At 34.1% G+C, this 22,684-nt stretch overlaps 1 protein-coding gene across 13 annotated transcripts in view; it reads right to left on the bottom strand.

The window, feature by feature from the left end:
* LOC309666231 (platelet glycoprotein 4) overlaps positions 1–22,684 on the bottom strand; it is a 111,964-nt gene that overhangs the window by 35,836 nt on the left and 53,444 nt on the right. Inside the window, exons 2-3 of one of the 13 annotated variants that reach the window (XM_082473589.1) lie at positions 9,292–9,480; positions 2,487–2,584 (exon numbers count right to left, since the gene is read on the bottom strand). The exons of 3 other annotated variants lie outside the window; for them this stretch is intronic. The gene's annotated coding sequence lies outside the window, so the exon portion shown is untranslated. Of the gene's footprint in view, positions 1–2,335; positions 2,409–2,486; positions 2,770–2,793; positions 2,904–7,243; positions 7,307–9,291; positions 9,481–18,226; positions 18,315–22,684 lie in introns of those variants that run through there. 9 more of the 13 variants (XM_082473590.1, XM_082473592.1, XM_082473596.1 and 6 more) reach the window with 9 other exon arrangements.

Raw genomic sequence — 22,684 nt, 5'->3', positions numbered from 1 at the left:
GTTAAAAGAACTATCTGGTCAAAGCTATTCTGGTCAAAGTTGGCAAGAACTGTGGCCCTTTCCCCTTCCAGTCACATCTCATTTGGTCTCTGAGTCATCCCCACAGAACCCAATGGCTATGTGGAAAATGTTTAAATAACTAGATTAGGAGATCTCCGACACCTTCTCTTATTCAAGTTACCATAATCCTTTTAATTTATATGGGCATTTCCATCCTATCAGAATATATGGAGCTAAACATATATAATAGAAAAAAGTTTATAGACATCTATAATACAAAACAATAACATGCTTTACTAAACTATGCCTTTCAAATATAACAACTTAAAACTTGTTTTGGTGGTAGTCTTAGAAAATTAAAACAATAATTACATTGACTTCATTATTACACTAAATGTTCTTCTAGAAGCAAACCAACCTTTCTGGAGTAGTTTTTGGAGTACTTGTGTATAGAGATTACTATAGGTTTGAAATGATTCTCTTAGAGTCATGTCCATTTAAATAGGATTATCTAGAGCCATTCTTGATTGTTGAGTCCTAGATAGAAATGCTATTATCTCTTTTTTCCCAACCCAACTCTTACTATAAACAGTAGAATACTATAAGATTTGCAATAATTATGATTCTGAGCTTTGAATTCAAATAATTAGGTTCAATTCGCAGTCTAACATTATAGTTTTCTGTGGCTCAGTTTTCTCTAAAATGGATTTAAATACATCATATATGGTTAAAAATGTCAAATAAAATTCAATGAGATAATGAATAAAAATTCCTATCATAGCACATGTTATGTTATTTGAAATATTATGGAATATTATATTGAACAACCATAACATAATAGTAAAATGTTATTGCAAATTGGCCAAGTATTATTTTTTAAAAATCTAATAAATGTGTATAAGTTACACGAAGAAGAATGATTATTTCCAAAACTCTTAGGTTACAATAAAGTCTGATGAAATGGTTTATTCTTATGTATACCAGGATTTAGAATATCATGCAAATGAAAAGGCAGCTTCTAGGTTAGACTAATGCTCCTTGAAACTTTCAGCCATGACTTGGGCCAGTGAATTAAAACATGTTTTGATTAAATCAGAAAACAGTTACAGAATCCATTCCTTCAGGAAGAAAAAAAGATCCACAAGTATTTTTTGCTAACATTTTCTTAAAAATTAAGCCTAGCAACTATAACTTCCAAAATAAATTCCAAAATTTTTGGTACACTCTGTCCAATACCTCTCCAGTTGTAATTATGTTATTCCTCCCAGCTTAACTTCTGATGATTTTGTATTGGATTTATTGTTCCGGTCTCATAATGATTTTGGTAAATGAAAAAAATTTCTATGTATTTTTTCTCTCATAAATCCAGTCCACCACTAGACTCTCTACATAACAAAATTTTTAAAAATTATTATTTTGGTTATTTTTTGAACGAATACTAAAAGCACTGTTTCTTTTACTAATTTAAAACTACACAGTCAAGGACTGAAAAGTACATGCAAAGATTTCAAAAACATCTTTCAATATGTTACAATTCTAGAAACTGTTAGAAATTTACTCTAGAGAATTTATGCCATTTACAGTTATGTATGAATTCACTTACTATAAATTACTATAAATTAAAACTTTTAATTTTTCTAGAATGATTTGTCCTTTAAACATTGTATAATCATTCAAGAAAATAATTTGCTGATATTTGTAATAAGCTTCCTAAATATCCAAAAACTTTAATTTTGTTTTAATTTTTTTTTTTTTTAATTCTGTTACCAAATTTTATATAATTTATAAACATTTATATAAATCAGAATCATTACTTGGAATTAATACAATTAACCATCCCCAGTAGCAATTACAATATCTTTGTTCATTTTTTAAAAATACTTAATAAGAATATATCCAAAAGATGCACTGCATTTAACCATGTAGACAAAGTCAGGTTCACTAAAGGTTGTGAAATTAAGATAGAAGATTAAACAAAATAACGACTCTCTAAAATAATAGGTAATTAACAATTGCATATTAGAAAGCATGTTGGCATAGAGTGGCAAGTCATTTATAAGAACTAATCCTACTATACTGGTTTTTATTTATGTTGATTTTCATTCATAATTTAAATTAAAAATCATGTATAAATAGCCTAAGTAGACAATGAAAGTTCTACAATAATCAAATTGGATAGTACATCATTTTAAATATTAACAAATAAATATTTACAAATAAACAAGATTTTAAACATCAAGAAACAAAATGGCATAGGCTGGTGGACAAGGTTTCAATATTTTTTTAAACATAAAAGGTAAGAAGATTGATAACTTAGAAAAGAACACAAACCTACTTTTTAAAAAAAGCCTAATGACTTCAAGAAAACAGTTCCTGCTTGCTGTTCTGTTCTATAACTTCTAACGGGTGTTTATATAGTAGTGTCATCTCCTATCATTTGGGAGATAGAAATCTTTTTATTAAAAAAAAAAATCATTATGACTTACCTTTAAAAAGGCTAAGAAGGATTTTTCAATCAAATGCTCCAATATTTGAACGGTCAATTCTTTGTAGCACCAAATGGTATTCAGCAGAAAACCCTACACTGAAATCCCCATTATAAAAAGTGTGAGTTTAAATATGCTTTAAGAAAAAAAAAAGAGAGAGACAGACAGACAGACGTCAGATCCCAGTGAGTGTTTTGTTGCAAGAGTAATTAAAACAAACAAACAAACAAACAAAAACCCCACACACATCCCACCACTGATATGGCTCCTACAGGTCTATTTTTATGTTCTGGTAAGGACCCATTACCTATATCTGAGATCCTCTGCTTTTTTTTTTCTTTTGGCCATTTTCCCATCCAAGTAAGTCAGAGGCCAGAGAGACAAAAGGAACTAACTTGTTGAGTAGCCTCTAATATACTCTTTTACTGCAGAATCATTATTCCAGATGATAAACTGGGCCCAGGGGTGGAAAGTGTAGATTGGGCAGAATTATCAGAGTCTAACTTTCCTGCTTGAAAACCTCATTTCATAAAGTTTAAACAAAATGCACTTTTCTATGCATCATAAATCTAAAGTGTGTTGAGGCTAATAATTGTGAAAACGACTGGAGACTCTGTCAATCAACAAGGATGACAAACACGTTAAAAAAAGGAAATAGCCTATTGTTCTAACTGCAGGTTCTTCACTATTTATTATTTTCTCTTAGTTTTATAGAAGTTTCATAAGCACAGCAAAATCCTTCTACGAAAACCCCCCAAATTAAATTTCTCTTAGATCTCTTCAGATAAAAAGACTACTGTTACATAACATTTAAATAATTCTACTATTTAGGATGACCTTTTAATATAAAAAAGCATATACTAAAGTTACTTTAAAAGAAAGTCATTATTTTAAAATCTAACCAAATCTTGCACTTTGGGAGGATAAAAAAGACCCTCAATATTAAAAATACATTTTTACAAAGAAATTATCAGAAACATACAGGCAAAAATCAAAATCTTCAGAAGGTTAAACTGTCATCTATCAGATAGAGCAGCTAAATAAATGCCTCTAAGTCAACCTTGAAAGACAACAACCTAACAGTAACAGGCAGAAATACATTTAGTTCATCAGACTGTGTTTAAACCAGCCCTCACTGGATCGCTTGTGCTGTCCCTTCTGGGCGTGTGTTGCATCCTCTCATTTGCTAGCTGTGCGATACACCTGGAAAGGAATCCAAAGCACTCTTTTTCCTCTAGCATTGCTTTCTTTCTCCAGGATATTTTTACAGACACATTTATTTAAAAATTAATAATAAGTTATAAAAGTCTTCAGGTATATTGGCATTTTTAAAAAATATCTGATCATTTAATTACGATAAAGTAGAAATGGCCTTGTGTAATCTCATTATGATTGATGCTTTTCATTTAAAAAGAATAACTTACAGAGATTTCAGATAATTTAAAAAGATGATTCCCTTATAATTGTGACCTTTTAACTTTGTTGTATTAATAAAAACGTAGTGTAAAAGCTAATTTAATAATTATTTTGATGAAGAGTATCTATTTTATTGTACTTAAGCTGCTTTGATACATTTCCTTCTCAGCCTTCTCACAAATACACACACCCTACAGTGTGACAATTCAGAAATAACCCACCAACATAGGAGTTCAGATGCCATTTTAAACAGCATATCTTAAATATATTTAAAGGATAGTTAAATTATTATTTTTTTAAATTTTGGCTGTCAGGTCTTAGTTACGGCATGCGGTATCTTTCATTGCAGTGCGTGGGCTCTTCGTTGTGGCGCATGGACTAAGTAGTTGTGGAACGCGGGCTTAGTTGCCCCACAGCATGTGGGATCTTAGTTCCCTGACCAAGGATCGAACCCACGTCACCTGCATTGGAAGGCGGATTCTTAACCATTGGACCACCAGGGAAGTCAAGGATAGTTAAATTATAATGAAAATTTGAACACTGTTAGAGAAAAATGATTCAGAAAAAATACATGTAAAATAGATGCCTAAGCTGACACTGAACTTACTTGGATCACTATTTACTCAGTAGCCTAATGCCATCCAAATCCTCTGTCTCTGGAGAGGAAAATGTCACACCCTCCCATGAGCAGCCCAAAGAATCAAATTTACATTCCCAGAGGCAGCTGTTAAGTGTTCAATCCCATAGACAACCGTTCTGAGCAGCTTAGCACACAAGACTCAGGAAACCTAGAGCTAGGTAAAATCTGCAACCATATATCTATATTTTGAGCAAAATATTCACCTTGAACAAGGCAGAAAACTGCTGCACCCATTTCTGAGTAATGCATGTTGAGGTTTTCATTTTAAAAATATAATGTATGTGCAATATTTTGAAGGGATATTTTTATATGAGGCTATACCTTGCCTTCCGTAAATCCACTACAGCACTAGACAAATTTAGTAGAATGAAAGATAAAACTGTCAATATGCTTAAGTAAGCTTAGGCACAGTGCTTTGGGAACTCTTTCTTTTTCTGGAAGACCACTTAGAATTTGGAATCAGACAGACATCCATGACTTCTGATGTTACCACTGCTAGCTATATTGACTGGGGGTTAGGAGTTAAATAACTACTTATTCTTATTTTCTTAATCAAAAAATGGAGAATGAAGCCTTTATTGAATTTGTTACAATATTGCTTCTGCTTTATGTTTTGGTTTTCTGGCCGCGAGGCATGTGGGATCTTAGCTCCCTGACCAGGGATCAAACCCACACCCCCTGCATTGGAAGGTGAAGTCTTAACCACTGGACCACCAGGGAAGTCCCCATATAGTTTTGTTTACTGTGCTAGGACACTAGTAAACAGCAGAAAGTGAAATTTAAAAGTATGTACTTTTTTTGGAAGGGGGAGTTTTACCAAATTTCTGTTCATACATGTACACAGCAGTGTGTGAAAATGCCTCTCTCCATACATCACTCACACTGGTTTACACTAAACTTTGTTTTTAACAAGTACTTATTTTATCGGTAAATATTTAATTGAGTGAAGGTTCACCTATTTTCTTAAGCATATTGGCATTTATATTTTTAAATATTTGTGATAATATCTTTGTTCATCTTTTTTTTTCCCCTGTGGGTTTGTTTGTCCTTCCTTATTAGCTAGTAAGGAAATAGCCAGTCTTCTGACATTTGACAGTTTTTAAAACTTTTTTGACTATTTTAAACTTTATTTTTATTGTATTTTTAAATTACTGACAATTTCAATTTTTATGCCATTAACTTTCACAGCAATTCCTTTTAAGTATTGTGTCATGCTTTGAAAGGCTTTCTCCAAGAATATAAAAAATAATAAACTTTCTTCTAGCATTTGTATGGTTTCAAAAAATCCTTTAGAACAGTATTTCTAGATGAGCTGATTCATGGAATTTAACACTTGTGAAATAAAAGAGGAAGAGTAAAGTATGTTGACTAATTATAAACATTGCAACATATTTGAGAAGTAGACGATGTATGCATAGTAAGAGTTCTAGAAGAGGAATCACACAGCCCAAGTCCTGACCACAGCTCTTTTAATAATAATAGGTTTTGTGAACTGGGCAGCACACAGTCATCATATTCCTGATTTCCTTTCTTGTCAAAGAGAATAACTACAGAGCCTACCTACAGCCTCAAGCTGAAGATCAAATCATATGGTAGATTTAAATTTAAAACGTAAAGATGTATGCAGGTTCTATATAGTAGATAAAAATGTTTATGTGAATCATTTTTTTTTTTTTTACAGTCTAGCAAATGAAAAGAATTTTAGTATCATATGCTTTGCAATTCTAGATTGTATGGGCAATCAAAGACCTATAAATTATGATGATGATAAGGTAACAGAGTTAACATGTATTAGGGGCTTACTGTCTGCCAGTTGTTGAAATAAGTGTTTCACATAAGTTATCTCACTGACCCACCACACCACCTTACTATGTTCTTTAGACAACTAGTTGAGGTCAAACAGCTAGCATGTGTCAAAACAAGGATTAAAACCCTGAAAGACTGACTGAAGAGCCTATACTCTTTTCTGAAATAAACAAATATATATATAAATAAGTTCTTGATCAATACCTCATTTACGTATTCTTTTCAACACATTTGTTCAAATTGAATAACAATTTTAAATAACCTTCTCTTAGAAAATGATATCTAAGTACAATAAACAAGGAATGAACAGTGAACATATTCTGTAAGTGGCAGTTAACAGAATTATTTTGAGTTTAGCTAAAACAAAATTCATTCTGAAGACCTGCAACACATAACACTGTAAAGTATCTCAAAACATTAGTTACCAGTGTAAAACCATAAGGCAAAATTCTTCTTATCACTTTAATCCTTGGGGTAACTAATCATGAAGATTTACACACACACACATATTTATGCACATGCATAAGACACCTGATTGTGTGTGCTATATAAACAAATACCTATTTTTTCAATTGCTGCCTTACATTTATGGAAGTATTAAACCAATGGCAGGTTCTACCTGCTTCATATGGTGAGGGGGGGCTTCACATGCAGGAATAAAAATAAATATATATGTACATAACTTTAAAAGAGAATATTAAATGCACAAGACATAGCAGTACACGGTAATGCCAGCGAAAGTTTGAGAGATTAAAATGGAGGTTTTTAATATCACGTTTAAAGGAAAATTTCAAAGGACATCATTAAAGGTAAAATGCAGAATATCAGGGTCATTAAAGTTTAGACTTAAGCTATGTCGTCTAATGAATAGAGCACACGATGAAAGTAAACTTACTGCATTAGTGATATAAAGTAAACTTCCCCATATGTCTCATAGAAGTCATGGTAGGAGCTGTGTGTAAAAGACAGATTAGAGAGAGAGCACCTCTGTATATGTGCATAGTTCTCAATGTGGGCTGGGCCAGATCAATATGTAAATTTCACAGGCCTTCTAAATATGTTGGCACACCTATCTTTACTTGAACTGTTTGCAAAACAGACTTAACTGTCTAAGGAGAGTGGGGAAAAGTCAACATTTAAACAATACTAAGAACCTTATGGAAGTGTTAAGATCAGCATAGTTGTCAGGATAATTTGTGTTCATATATTCGAAAGGAAATTATTAGGGGGGAAAAACAGAAATCTTCAGGTAAAAGAATAACTAGGCCTCAAAGCATGTTGTTATGAAATAATAAGAAAAAAATCAATAATCAATTACAAAAAATAAGCATTTAGCTACCAAATACCAAAAAGAGGTTGAAAAAAATTATGTGAGCAATTAATTTGTAATTTCAATGGCAGAACTATAAAATTCATTGAATTGTGGGTACAACAGAGTTTTGTGTTGAGAAATGTCATCTACCCTATAAATAGTCCCTGAAGTGGGGTCTTAAAAAGGAAATCAATAAAATAATTTTAAGAAGGGTTAGAGAAATCAATTTACACATTCACATTAGCTGATGGTTTGATCAAGTTGATATGCTTTGAAATGCTAAGAAGCTTTCATTGTGATGAATGTATAAAAACAGAAAAGAAATCAGATGGATAATGAGACTTAAAGTGATTTTGTTCCATTTAGTAAATAAACAGACATACTAACCATACTCTCTAGTCTGTCTTTGAAACAATTATATTGACATCTATGCCATCTGACAATCTGTTAAGTTTGGAGATACACAGCACTTGGGTGTCAGATTCCTGAAAGAGTTAAACTCACATACATGCATGCACGGGCACGCGCGCGCACACACACACACACACACACACACATTTTTCCAGGGACATGGGAGCATACCTAATTAAATTCTTTTTTAAAGCTGAGAAATAAAATACTTTCTAAGAAGTATGTCACATAACAATAATTTATCTTAGAAATCACCCCACAGGAAATAAGATATTTCTGATGCCTTTCTTTTTCTGTTTGTTTGCTTGAAAATGGAAAAGTTTGATCCTTCTGCCCTGACACTTTGAAGAAACATTTGGCACAAACCTTGCATTTGAGTGGCACAGCAGCTTCTGCTAGAAGCTTTAAAGAACTATTAAACAGACTATCAAACCCTATAGTGAAATCAAATCATCATTTTCCAGGTTGGTTCTCAGTGGGCTTAAGGGAAGGATTTGCTTGTGGATAAGCCAGAGTTTTCTGTCTTCCAAAAGACCAAAGGGTTTGGTTTAGAGTGCTGCTTCTCAAATGAACTCCTTGGAAGAACTTGAAATAAATTCTTAAGATCTCCAAGAATCCATAAGGATTCAAAGTGGGACCATCTTGCTCTAAATGTATTTTTCAGTTTGAACAAAGCCTCGTATAATAGTCTGTAAAAAACAAAACAAAACAAAAACCTGTGTAACACACATACATACCCACATATAGAGTGTATGGGGGTGTGTGGGTATATATCTATCTAATATACCAAATAAAACTTCTAGAAGCAAATATTTTCCTGGAAATGTTATAAATCATTTAAATTTCTTTCTATATATCTTATTTCCATGACTATATTCTATAAATCATAAACATTAAAATCCAAACAGATAAATGTGACAGACTACTACTCTATCATGCATAAGGTAGATATAAAAATTCAGAATTCTAAAATATCAGAACCCTGCAACTGTTCTGCATGTTTCTCTGTGACAGTTGGTTATCTGCTTGAATGAAAGAAATGACAACTAGTCAGGGGTACAGTAAAACCTTCCCTTTAGTATCTGCACACTTAAATTTTGAATAATAGAGAAGTTCAACTTACCTATTAAACTTCTTTTTAGCCCTAACGTTTTAGTAGCATCATTAAAGTTTGTTTCACATTAGGGGGCACTGACAATGGACTTGATAAAGGAATTTACCTTATGGTTAAGTAGAAAGAAATCTTCTATTCTGAAGTAGGTTTAAATAACATCAGCCGTGTCTTTATGCAAGTGTCTGTCATCCTCATCGTTCTCCAACAAGTGACCAAGGACTCAAATCATGTTCATTCTGACCATCCCCTTTCAGATTCCTGAAAGTCGCTCTTCTCTTTTGTCCGGAGGTTGTGACTTAAGTAAACAGTAGCAGGCTATGGAATCTGAATTGCTATGGAATGTCACCCTAAATGACTCTACTGGTCCTGCTAGTTTTGCACTGGTTGATTAGTACATCTATCCTCAGAGATTGCTAACACAACTGTTTTCCTGGCTTTCAGGGCCCAGGGCCCTCAGTTGTGGTATTTAGCAAGCAAACTGTCCTACTCCACGTTGCCTCCTGTTCATGGGTAAAGATACAAATGTGAATCGAGATGCTTATGTTTTCCGAGTGCGTTTCAGTGTACTCTGTAGTACACCCTTTGTTAAGGACACAGGGCTTTCCTGTTGAGAGTGAATACGCTGAGATCCTCATTGTTTTCCCAATCTGTGTATATAAGGCTTGGGGCACCATCCTCCATGTAGTCCAAGGACTAAAAACATTTTCTGGATGCAATCCAAGACTGTTGCAGGCCTGTTTTTCCTCTCATTTTCTACAACTCCTCGGGGAAAACTGGATAATCACAGTAGGTTGAAGAAATGAGGACTACAGCGAGTAATATTTGGAGGTGAAATAAGCCCATAAAAACACGGAAACCATACTATTTCACGCAACTCAAAATTAAAAGCCACTAAATATTTCCCATGTTATAAAGAAGTCTGTCCCCAAATATTATTTTTAGAATAAGTTTCAGTATAGACTTCTCTCCTCCACAAGATTCTCAGTTTTCAGTTTTCCTTCTTTTCTTCCTTGGTTTACCTTGCATTTATCTGTCCTAGTTGTTTTTTATTTGACATCTCATTTTTATCTTTCTAATCGTTTTTCAAAATTAAATGTGGTTTTAGGTATGTACATTTGAAATTGCATCCAAATTAACTTACTGCAATTATACTTACAAAATTACAGCTATTCCTAAATTAGCAGAAACCATGAATTCATTTGTTCCTTCACTCCTTTTATTGGTACACTCACATTATCCACTTAATGGGTATTTCTGTTTTGAAAGACATCTACCTCCTGACGGCAGTTCAATACACAATCACGGGTTTCCAAATATTACCAAAAAGTATTTTAGTTATAACTGAACCTTATTCTGCCACTTATTCTTTTAAGCTCATACTTATTTACCATCCTGTATAGTAGAAAATATTTAAATTCTTCAAGCTATGAAACTAAAAAAAATAAAGATTAAACTAAATTCGTACTGTTTACTAAACTTTCTCTGGCTTATTTGTCATGTCATTTAGGTTAGGGAAAAAATACTGTGGTGATTTTCCTTTTTAAGTTTTAAGTCTAATTGGTGCCAATTAATTACAGGGAACACCTTTTCTTTCTATGATAAAACATTCTACCATTGAAGATGTCACCCTTTCAGGCAATCCTCCTCCAATCTTAGGTGAATAAAATTAAAATTGAAAATAGACAATATCTGTTTTTTGAAAAATTCCAATATGCATGTGTTAAGACGTGTTTTAGGAGATTGGCTTCAATTTTTTAAAGATGAAACATAATGAATAAATATAACTAAATTCACCCATTTTGATTGACTAAATCATAATCTCGAGGGGACATTTCTACATGCTTAAGAATTTCCCAGAGGAAAGGAAGATAGTAATGTTTCTTCAAGAACTTATCCTCAGATCCTTAGTACATCCTGTGTAGTGAGAAGCAACTAGTGTTCCAGAAGCCACAAGCAGCTGACTTTGCTTTCAGAGATGCCCCTTAATATTGAGTACAGAAGGAAAGATTCAAAAGCAACCTCCATATTTTGATTTATAAAACATGTATTAACATGGTACTAACATGATATTGCCTCTAAAGATGTCAGTGTTCTATTTAATATTTTCCTTTATTTAATTAAATCCCTATTTATTTGTTATAAGTTAAAGCGTTATCAAAAGTTTAGTGTTATAAGAACATACGTCTCCTCAGGACTCACAAAATCTAGGCTCCTTTGTTCAATATGGGTGGGAGTTGATCTTCCCACTATCATCTTTCCCCATTCACATACTCTATGTGTAAGAGTGTGTAAGAATAAGGGAATGTGTACTCATGCTGCCAGGAACCATCTCAAAACTTCAAGGAAGGCCAACCAGGGTTAAAGCCAACACCCAAATAAAGGGAAGAGCCAAGAAAAATCAGAAGAGACAGCACTTAGATCCAACTGTGCCTGAAGAGTGCTAACTCTGAAGTTTTCAATTAAGTGGGCCCCTCATATCCCTGTATCAATTCAGCTAGTTTGAGTTGAAAGTACTCAAACTGATACCCTGAGATTCTATGTAAAATATGGACTGTAGATCACATACATTTTAAACAACTAAACATATAACCAAATTTCTCGCTCATTAAGTGTGGTCAAGAAATATGAGTTAATCAGTAGGTCCCTAAAAAAAAGTCAAGAAAGAAAAAAAAAATCCCTGAAACATGGTTTTCTATAATATATGCAACAGAGGTTTTAATATTAAGCACATACAAAATACCACGTGACTATATTTTATTCATCTCTATATCTCCAGAATACTTTAGTGTCCTACTTGTACAAAGTACCATGAAAAAGCTCAATTCATTATTTATTTGCTCACTAATGAGTTGTAAGGAAGTAGGTCCCAATGAAACTCCCTATAATGTATTCACTGGGATCTGTGTTCGGTAATATGCCAGATTCTACAATAGTGCCTGACACATAATAGGTGCTCAAATATTCATTGAATAGATGCTGAAAAACCTATACTACAAGTATCCCAACATACATTAAAGAGACATGGGTATGTTAAATACTTTGGTAGAAGAGTATATTTACTTTTCCAGGTTATCCAACATCAAATTTAAAAGGACTGGTTATTTTCCAGATGTGCATCTTTTACATTTAGTAGACACCAGGCATGTAATGGAATAAAGAACAGATGTAGTCTACTTTAAGCAAGAATCTGAATGTGTTAAACAGTCTGACTCTTCCACATTGGAAAATATTCTTCAGAAGGGCTTACTTCTTTTGTTCCACAGATATTTATTGAGTAACTGCAATACAAGGACAAATGACATGCGACTACACAATCAGTTTTTTCCCAAACATTTTATATGATCAAATGTGCCAATTGTGCTTATGTCTCCAGTTGCCAGGAATAGACATACTGATTAAATTGAAGATTTTGTAAATTTGTGACAGTACTTCAATCACACACCAAAAACCACAATTAAATATAAAATGTAGGTCATTCCTTGTACTGCGTTTTTCTTGCCTAGTCCAAGTCTCCTTAATATTTTACTCTACCATCTAATTTTACATGCCAATCTCCTATCTCTTTATAAACTAACATGTGTGATCCCTTGCTGATAGTTTGATTCCTTTGGGTTGTTTAGTGGATTTGTACCGGACTGCTCACTTATCTTGTTAAAAAACAGCAGGCCTTTATCTGACAACAAAATGCACCTCTGTTGAGGGTGCCAACGTAGCTTAGTCACTGGAGCCTTAAATAAGGACCCCTGGGAACTGGCTTTTCTGTTCTGATGGCAGTTAATTCAAGGAAAACAATTCAAGTTTTGTTCTCATACTTGTTTCCATCTGTGAAATGAGATATATCATCAGTAACATGGGCACTGCCCAGATGAACTGACATACTAGAGAACTGACAAATTTGATCAATTGCAGAATTCTGCAGAAATCAAGAATAATGAAAAATCGAAAACATCACCGAATGCATCCTCGTCACATAAAAGCCTGAGTCACACTGATTCTTTTATTCTCAAGAGAACCTGTAATATGATAACCTCTTAAATATCAAAACAAAATGCATAAATGCCAAAACCCATGGGAAAATGATGGTAACTAGAACTTTGTAGCAGTCTAGTCTCAGGAGAGGCTGCCGGCTCTACCCGCGTTTTCGGCTGTGATAAACATGAGAGTTGGAATCAATAAGGAGATAAGATAAATACAGTGCCTACATATGAAGAGGTACAGAGAAGATCACAGTTCATATATAGCATGAGTATGTAAAAAACTAATAAACAGAAGGTATTATTAAAAGCTAGAAACATGCCTTAAATTAGAAGGGGCAAAATAGTTGAAAATGTACTGCAAGGAGCAAATACTTAGACTGAAGTGGAGAGTACATTCCCTAATGTCTTTTCCATTATTGCAAAAATGTGCTTTTCTAATACATTAATTTTCGAATGCATTTGTGTATACAAATTACATGGCATATTACTTAAGACTTAAGATTTTAAAGAGAAATAATATGGTAAATAATATTTTTAATATATTATATTTATATGTGAAAAAGGGGTTAGTAAGGTAAAATAAAAATATCATTAAAATGTACTACATATACATGTATGGTTAAATTTATGGATTTGTATAGATTAATAGAAGTCAAATTTATAGAGCCTTTTTTATTAACACATAGATTATATACTGTACTAGTCTAACTTTCCCACGCTTCTAATTTAGCGCAAATCTTACACGTATATAAGGAAGTTTAGGCAATGGGATAATAACCAGCTGACATAAATTTGAAATAACTAAAATTACATAGTGAATTTAAGCTAAATTTTCATGTATTTGCTATCTATTATAAACTATAAATTATTCTTTTCAAAATTTGGTAAGTTGTAGTATTATTTAGTTTGATTGTGTGAATAATAAATACTTATGTGATAGAAGAGCTGATCTGAATATTCGTACTAGCAAAATATGGAGATCTGGCAAAATGCCAACTAAGTTGCTTTTGCATTCACTGATAAATTGGGTTGCCATCATAAGGACATAGTCACTGAGTTTCTAAGCAACCTAAGACTCCACAGACTTCAGATACTTAGGAGTCCACTGATCTTTCATCATCCTTAAGGGAAAAACATGAGAACCTGTGGTACCAAACTCAGTGGAAGATTCCCTGATTACCAAGTAGAGAAGTGACCCCTATATAACATCCCCTATATTGATAGATTTAATTTATTAAATAATGATATTTATGCTGGGGAATTAATTGATCACTCAAAGTGCTAAGTGGATGAAATTAGGTACAGAAAATGGTCAATGTGCAGTATGTGATGGGCAGACAAATATATGTTGAATGAATAAACAAGATGCAACACATAATCCAACTCTCCAAAGTCATTTACATAATGCTGACATTCACAAAGTCCTTGACTTTTCATATAAAAATATATCTCTTTGTGAACTGATAGAGAAGATGTGGCACATATATACAATGGTATATTACTCAGCCATAAAAAGAAACGAAATTGAGTTATTTGTAGTGAGGTGGATGGACCTTTAGTCTGTCATACAGAGTGAAGTAAGTCAGAAAGAGAAAAACAAATACTGTATGCTAACACATATATATGCAATCTAAAAAAAGAAAAAAAAATGGTTCTGAAGACCCTAAGGGCAGGACAGGAATAAAGACGCAGACGTAGAGAATGGACTTGAGGACATGGAGAGGGGGAAGGGTAAACTGGGACAAAGTGAGAAAGCGGCATGGACATATATACACTACCAAATGTAAAATAGATAGCTAGTGGGAAGCAGCTGCATAGCACAGGGAGATCAGCTCTGTGCTTTGTGACCACCTAGAGGGGGGGATAGGGAGGGTGGGAGGGAGATGCAAGAGGGAGGAGATATGGGGATATATGTATATGTATAGCTGATTCACTTTGTTATAAAGCAAAAACTAACATACCACAGTAAAGCAATTATACTCCAATAAAGATGTTAAAAATAAAAATAAAAATATATCTGTTTAGTAGCATTACTATACAGCATGTCATTTCAAGTTTTTTGTTTTCTAATTATTTACATTTAGGTAACATACATAATTGTAAGTCAGTAATTGTTTTGTGATCTTGGATCGAAATATTTAATTATGGGTTGTCTGGAATGCTTAAATAACAATATTAACTACCAAAATGTCAAATAGAATTGTATAGGTCTGAGGTGCAAGCAAGGTTATGAATTATTCCTTGAATGAGCTTGTATTGACATTTCCTGTCCCTGTCTGTGTTACACACTTTCTTTAGTATGCTATCTTCACACAATACCCACTGAGGCAAACCACTGCCTCCAATTTTACTTCACAGTTTACAACTATTTAAGATAATCACAGTGAAATAAAGTTAAGGTATACAAATGTTGTTTGGTCCTACAGAACACTGTATCATAATACGGGTTGAAATTAAATGTCATTAATAGCAATGGTTATATGAGACCAATAAAACGATTATGTCTGGAATCTGTAAATTTTTACCTAATTCTTACACCTGGTTTTCTATGCCTCCCATTCATTCTATGTAGCTAGTTCTTGCCATGAAAAACCTCATAGGAATGATTTGCAAATGGAAAATTGGCTTAAATTTAATGGCTAAGTTTTGTGACGTTACTTCCTATATCTTGTTAGCTGTTGCATCAAAGATTCAGTAGCCCAAGTCAGGTGTACAAGATGATGACTAAGTTTCCCTAACCTGAGGGTAAAATAAAATTGCAAAGTCACCTCTCTAGCAAGTCACAGTGACCACTTGCTGACTAGATCCATTCCAGGAATGCCCCAGTAGAAACTGCCTGTGACCTCTACTGGTTACTGTTGACTAAAAGAGATGGGGGAGGATAGATTCTTCTTTCTCCATGACTAGGAAGACAACCACTCTGCCTTACAATCTTAATATAAGAGACTCCAAAACATATATAATAATATTCATTCTAAGTGCCTCTTTGGGTAAAAGTGGCCATTTATAATTTAACAGTCTTCCTGGGCATATATTTTCTTAAGAATAAAAGGTAGCTGCACATGAATTTGCCCTTTTAATATGGTGCTCTATTAAGATATTCCATCGTTGCATGAATACAAGCATAGGTAATTTGGAGGGTTTGGACAATTTCAAATATTTTTTAATGTCCTCTTATCACTTAGTATTGTAGTTATTACTGACAAGATCATAGTAAAATTACAACACCTGACCAACTCCTTCCATTTTCTTTTAGACACAATTTCTTATCTAAAAGCTTGGGACAGGGTGCCTGAATGTCTATACCATCTCATATATTCTATTTCTTAAGAGAAGAGAAAAATGCACGTATAGCTTAAACTGGACAAGAACAAAGCAAAACTCAGAGCAAAGTAAGAGATTTTAGTATTGCAGGCACTGGTCTTGAGTCCTACACTATTAGGCTAGATAACTTCACAGTGATTATATAGGTGTAATTACCAGTTAGAAGTCCGATGAAAAAGTGCAAGGCCACCAATGTCAACGCACTTTCAAAATGCTGGTTGGAGGGTACGGAATTAACACTGATGACTCTGGTTGTGTTTGCCTCAAGTGTTGGGTCAAGTCACCGCTGTACATCAATCAGCCCCACCTCCAAGTATCCAAGAATGGCTGTGGAACTTTGATTGACCCTCCAGTGAGGCAGTGGGATTCCTAAACCAAAGTAAACCCTGCAGCCTATATTTGCCAAGCTCTCCAGCTTGAAAATGAGCTGCTCTCCCCCCTGGTTCTTTCCTTAAAAAAAGAAACAATTACTCTGCGACACTTAAAAGAACACAGAAGCAACTCCTTCTCCAGGGATATCCCTACTTATTTTCTCATAGCAATTCCCTTGACTCCTTTCATCCTTTGTCTTTGTTTAGGGCGTTACAGTCTTCCTAGGAACCACATAACAACATGCACACTGGTCTTTAGGATAAGAAACAAAGCATCAGTGAATATTCTAGTTTGTGGAAAGCTGGAGATGTTAGCAACGTTGGGCAGGGTCTTGCAAAATGAACAAGTTCAGGTTTATGATAGTTATGACATTCTTTTGCCATGTAAGATTAGCAATATTTGGTGAGTATGCTATTATATATGCAACTCATAAGAATAAAGAAACTAAGACAAAAATAAAGATATTGTAAAAGCAAATCAACCCATTACAGTATATGCTACATTAGACAAAAAATGTATGATTTTCCCCGTATCTCTTAAGGCAATAATTCTGTAAAGGTTAAAGTTGATGACATGCATCCTCATACACACACACACATACTCAATGAAGATTCATGATGTGGCCACTGTGTGCCTAGAATCCTGTCACAAAGAAGAAGAAAGCATGATCCCTATAGTGAGGTTTTCTGTAATGAACTTCAAATACTCGCATATAAAATGCAGTGAGGAAGTACTGAATACTTTTAATCTACCATCTCGAAATGGGCAGCTAACCTAGTTGTGAACATTCATTCTAGAACTGTTTACTTAGCGTGTAATCAAAATCTGTCATTTAGTTATCTTTATCTCCTAAAATCTGGAAATTTTCATCATAAATGTAACAATGAGGTTTTTACTGATGGAATTAATGGTCTCAAAGATTTAAGAATTGGCTAGAAATATTACTGGCCTGAGTCTCTACCCTTACATTATAGGCTATAAAAACCCACTAAGCCCAGTTCAGAAATGGCCCATTGTCCAGCTCTTGATTTCAGGGCATTCCTGGTTGCCTGACTGGGATTGGATGGTTAGCTGAATTCCGTAGTTAGTATGTTAAGTCTGTGCCTCTGAGGAATCTTCCATGCAAGAACTACTGGGATACTTAAAAGGACAGAATGGGGACTTCACAGACCCCGTGGAGCAGGTTGGGTTCCTGCTGGATACTTAACTTCTTCCTTCAGAAGCCAATTCTGAGGTTTCTCTGTAGCTGTCTTTCGAAGAGATCTATAGCTCACCCTACTGTTGTTTATTGGAAGCTACCAATATTTACCAAGATAACCCAATAATAGTGTGTGCCCAAATTGGCTTGGATAGTTTAGCAACGCTTACCTTCAAGGAGGTCATATTTTAGAGATGTAGCTCAGACACAGAGGACAATTCTCCATAAAGATTCTAGTGTAAACAACCACAAGTCTCCAGGCTCACAGGACATCCACATTTACTCAGATATAAATAGCTGTGACTGTTAGTTCAAAGACCTTTTACCCACTTCCATGTATGACACATTTTTTTCTCTCTCTCGTTTGTGACCTTTATGTTACAAAATGTGAAGGAATTTTAAGAATCATCTAGTCTTGATCATTTAGCAGATGAAGTTTCAGAGGTCTGGGGAAATGCTCGTTTTACATTGCCTTAGTGACAGTTAAAAAACAAAACCCCTCAGCTAGAATATTCCTCTCTTTTTCTCCTTTTCACATATCTTGTCCCAGGATCTGGCCTGATATTTGCTAATGTATTACTTTAGTTTTTTTGTGTATGTCACTATACTCTGTTCTTCTTCAGCAGTGCTAGTCACTTTAATATTAATTTCCTGGATAATTGGAATAATTTACACCTCTTCGATTCCCATACACTGTACCCTGTTACTAGAGTGAAGTTAGTTGTTTTTAATTATTCTGGTTCCAATGCTCTTTTGACTTTTTAAATTTTACTTTGTTTTAAATATGTTTTTTAAATTATTTAAATTAAATTATTAAATATAAAAGTAGAATACTATTTCCTCTCCCTTATAAGGACCACATGAAAAGTTCTAAGAAAGGATAAGGGGGAGGACAAATATTTGTTAACATATTATCATGCTAAATGCTTCCATGTCATTATTTAAGTCTACAGAAAATTCTATAATTAGGTATTGTTAACCACATTTTTACAGAGGGCATAACTGACAGAGAAAATTAGGAAAATTAGATAAATGCTAAGATTTCCAGGATTTGTATGAAATAGGTCACCTTGGGTTTATGCATCCAGGTGACAAGTAATATCAAAGATTAGTCAGAAGACATAAGGATGCATGATCATGTAAGGCATTTTCTTGCCCATATCTAAATCCTTACCTTGTGTCAATATAAATCTCTCAGCAAATGCATTGTGCTATGCTACTTTGATGTTTCAGAATTATTTTCATTATTTTCATATACAGATTATAGTTAAAATAATTCATTTGTTCACAAAATTACTTAATTTAATAAACTATTCCTCCTTGCACTAGATATTTCTGGGTCCAGAAATTATGAAAATAAATAAAACTCTAGTTTCATGGAATGACAGATAGACATATAGAAAAATTATTATAAAATCATACAGTAGATGGTCTAATGGAAGGTTTATGGTACAGTGGAAAACCTACAGGGGGGGGAGGTTTTAGAAGGAGAGATGACAAACTTCTCAGAGGACCTGATATTACAGCTTCTTCCTCAAGCATGAGTCAGAGAACAATTACCATGCATTGGCTAACACAGAGAACACATTGGCTAACATAAAGGCAGAGAATATTTCTCCATCTTTTGAAGGATACAGCAGTTTTTACCAGAAGCCAGTGACTTCAAGGAAGAAAATATGAAAAGTTGCTGTGGCGACATCAAAATATATAAGATTAGAGGAAATTCAGTGCAAATGAATTGAGTGTCTGCTATGTCCAGGCACTGTTAGGGAAAAAAATGTAGTTTCACCTTAGAATTTAAAAGAAATTTGTATTAAACTAGCAAAAGTTATAATCTTTTATTGTGTAAAAGCAGTACAAGTAAGAACTAAAAATTCTGCTTCAAAGCACAGAAATTTTACTTCATACTGAAAAAAGAAGAAAACCATACTGGGTGCATTTTACAAGTATCTTTGTTCTGTTACTATCTGGTGCCTTTATAGATAAAGAAAGGCTCATTTAAATTTAGAAAATGAAAGCAAATATGTTGACTGTTATAATAAAAACCTACCAGTTTAATTTGAAATTGATGGAGATTAAAAGTAAAGATGTATACATAACTTTGGAAGCACTTCAATGATTTTTAAATTGAAAACTAGTCAGACTAAATGTATCAAAGGTAAGTGTTTAAGATAGTTACAGCTTTGCTGTATTAAGTAATGTAAATTTAAAAAAAGATCTTAGTATGTCTCTGTCTCTTATTATACATAAAACTTATCACCTTACTATGAATGTTAGGGATTAGAGAAAGCAAGCATTCATACTCAGGGCTAAGGAAATAAGAAACCTGAGGTTGTATAAATACTAATTCACAGTAAGATAGAAAATTAATAATGCATTCTTATTAAAAAATAATAAACCTGGGGGAAACTTATTTCCATTTGAAAGCACAGAGGAAAAATATTTTTAAATAAAAATTTCTTTGTTCTTCTATTTTTCACCATAAAACTTTTTGAAAATATGTAGAGCCTATCCCTGACTTCAGACTATACTACAAAGCTACAGTAATAAAGACAGTATGGTACTGGCAGAAAAACAGAAATACAGATCAATGGAACAGGATAGAAAGCCCAGAGATAAACCCACGCACATATGGTCACCTTATCTTTGATAAAGGAGGCAAGCATATACAGTGGAGAAAAGACAGCCTCTTCAATAAGTGGTGCTGGGAAAACTGGACAGGTACATGTAAAAGTATGAAATTAGAACACTCCCTAACACCACACACAAAAATAAACTCAAAATGGATTAAAGACCTAAATGTAAGGCCAGACACTGTCAAACTCTTACAGGAAAATATAGGCAGAACACTCTATGACATAAATCACAGCAAGATCCTTTTTGACCCACCTCCTAGAGAAATGGAAGTACAAACAAAAATAAACAAATGGGACCTAATGAAACTTAAAAGCTTTTGCACAACAAAGGAAACCATAAACAAGACCAAAAGACAACCCTCAGAATGGGAGAAAATATTTGCAAATGAAGCAACTGACAAAGGATTAATCTCCAAAATTTACAAGCAGCTCATGCAGCTCAATAATAAAAAAACAGACAACCCAATCCAAAAATAGGCAGAAGACCTAAATAGACATTTCTCCAAAGAAGATATACAGATTGCCAACAAACACATGAAAGAATGCTCAACATCATTAATCATTAGAAAAATGCAAATCAAAACTACAATGAAATATCATCTCACACCAGTCATAATGGCCATCATCAAAAAATCTAGAAACAATAAATGCTGGAGAGGGTGTGGAGAAAAGGGAACACTCTTGCACTGTTGGTGGGAATGTAAATTGATACAGCCACTATGGAGAACAGTATGGAGGTTCCTTAAAAAACTAAAAATAGAACTACCATACGACCCAGCAATCCCACTACTGGGCATATACCCTGAGAAAACCATAATTCAAAAAGAGTCATGTACCACAATGTTCATTGCAGCTCTATTTACAATAGCCAGGACATGGAAGCAACCTAAGTGTCCATCATCAGATGAATGGATAAAGAAGATGTGGCACATATATACAATGGAATATTACTCAGCCATAAAAAGAAACGAAGTGGAGTTATTTGTAGTGAGGTGGATGGAGTTAGAGTCTGTCATACAGAGTGAAGTAAGTCAGAAAGAGAAAAACAAATACAGTATGCTAACACATATATATGGAATCTCAGAAAATAAAATTCATGAAGAACCTAGTGGCAAGATGGGAATAAAGACACAGACCTACTAGAGAATGGACTTGAGGATATGGGGAGGGGGAAGGGTAAGCTGTGACAAAGTGAGAGAGTGGCATGGACATATATACACTACCAAATGTAAAATAGATAGCTAGTGGGAAGCAACCGCATAGCACAGGGAGATCAGCTCAGTGCTTTTTGACCACCTAGAGGGGTGGGATAGGGAGGGTGGGAGGGAGGGAGATGCAAGAGGGAAGAGACATGGGATCATATGTATATGTATAACTGATTCACTTTGTTATAAAGCAGAAACTAACACACCACTGTAAAGCAATTATACTGCAATAAAGATGTTAAAAAAAAAATATGTAGAGCCTAGATTGTAGCACTATGTCATGGAAGTTGGCTTTTTAGAAGTACTGCTTTTCCTCTAATCTCCTTTATTCCCCTCACTTTAAAAGTTTTTTCACAAACTCAGATCACTCATTTAATGTACCACCCAATTATAATGCTTTCTGATTATATTCACTTCCAAGCTCTACTAACCTTACCAGACTCAGAGGCAACGTGAGGACAGCACACTCTCTCCATGTGTAACCCTCCCTCTGGCCTCTGTTGGGCAGTTTGTCCTGGAGTCTCTCCCTCTTCTCTATTGCTCAACTGGATTAAGTAAGAAGCAGCAGAGTCTTGCTCTCGCCTATCTAATAGGTAACTTCCAGAGTCCCTGGGGGCAGGGACTGGGCTCTTCTTGCCTTGAAATTCACTGAGCTTCAATGTCTAAACTCACACATCAATGTTCAGGTACATGGGCAACCTCGTAGAATGAGACAACAGGTCAAATAATTATTTAAGTCTAACTGTAAATACCACCTAAATGGTATCTTGTGCCCTTTCCTCCTTTA

The sequence above is a fragment of the Balaenoptera physalus genome, assembly GCF_965194825.1.
Source record: "Balaenoptera physalus genome assembly, chromosome: 8".
NCBI classification, from domain to species: Eukaryota; Metazoa; Chordata; class Mammalia; order Artiodactyla; family Balaenopteridae; genus Balaenoptera; species Balaenoptera physalus.
Note: the sequence above shows the minus strand (reverse complement) of the source record. Positions and strands in the feature narration are given on the sequence as shown.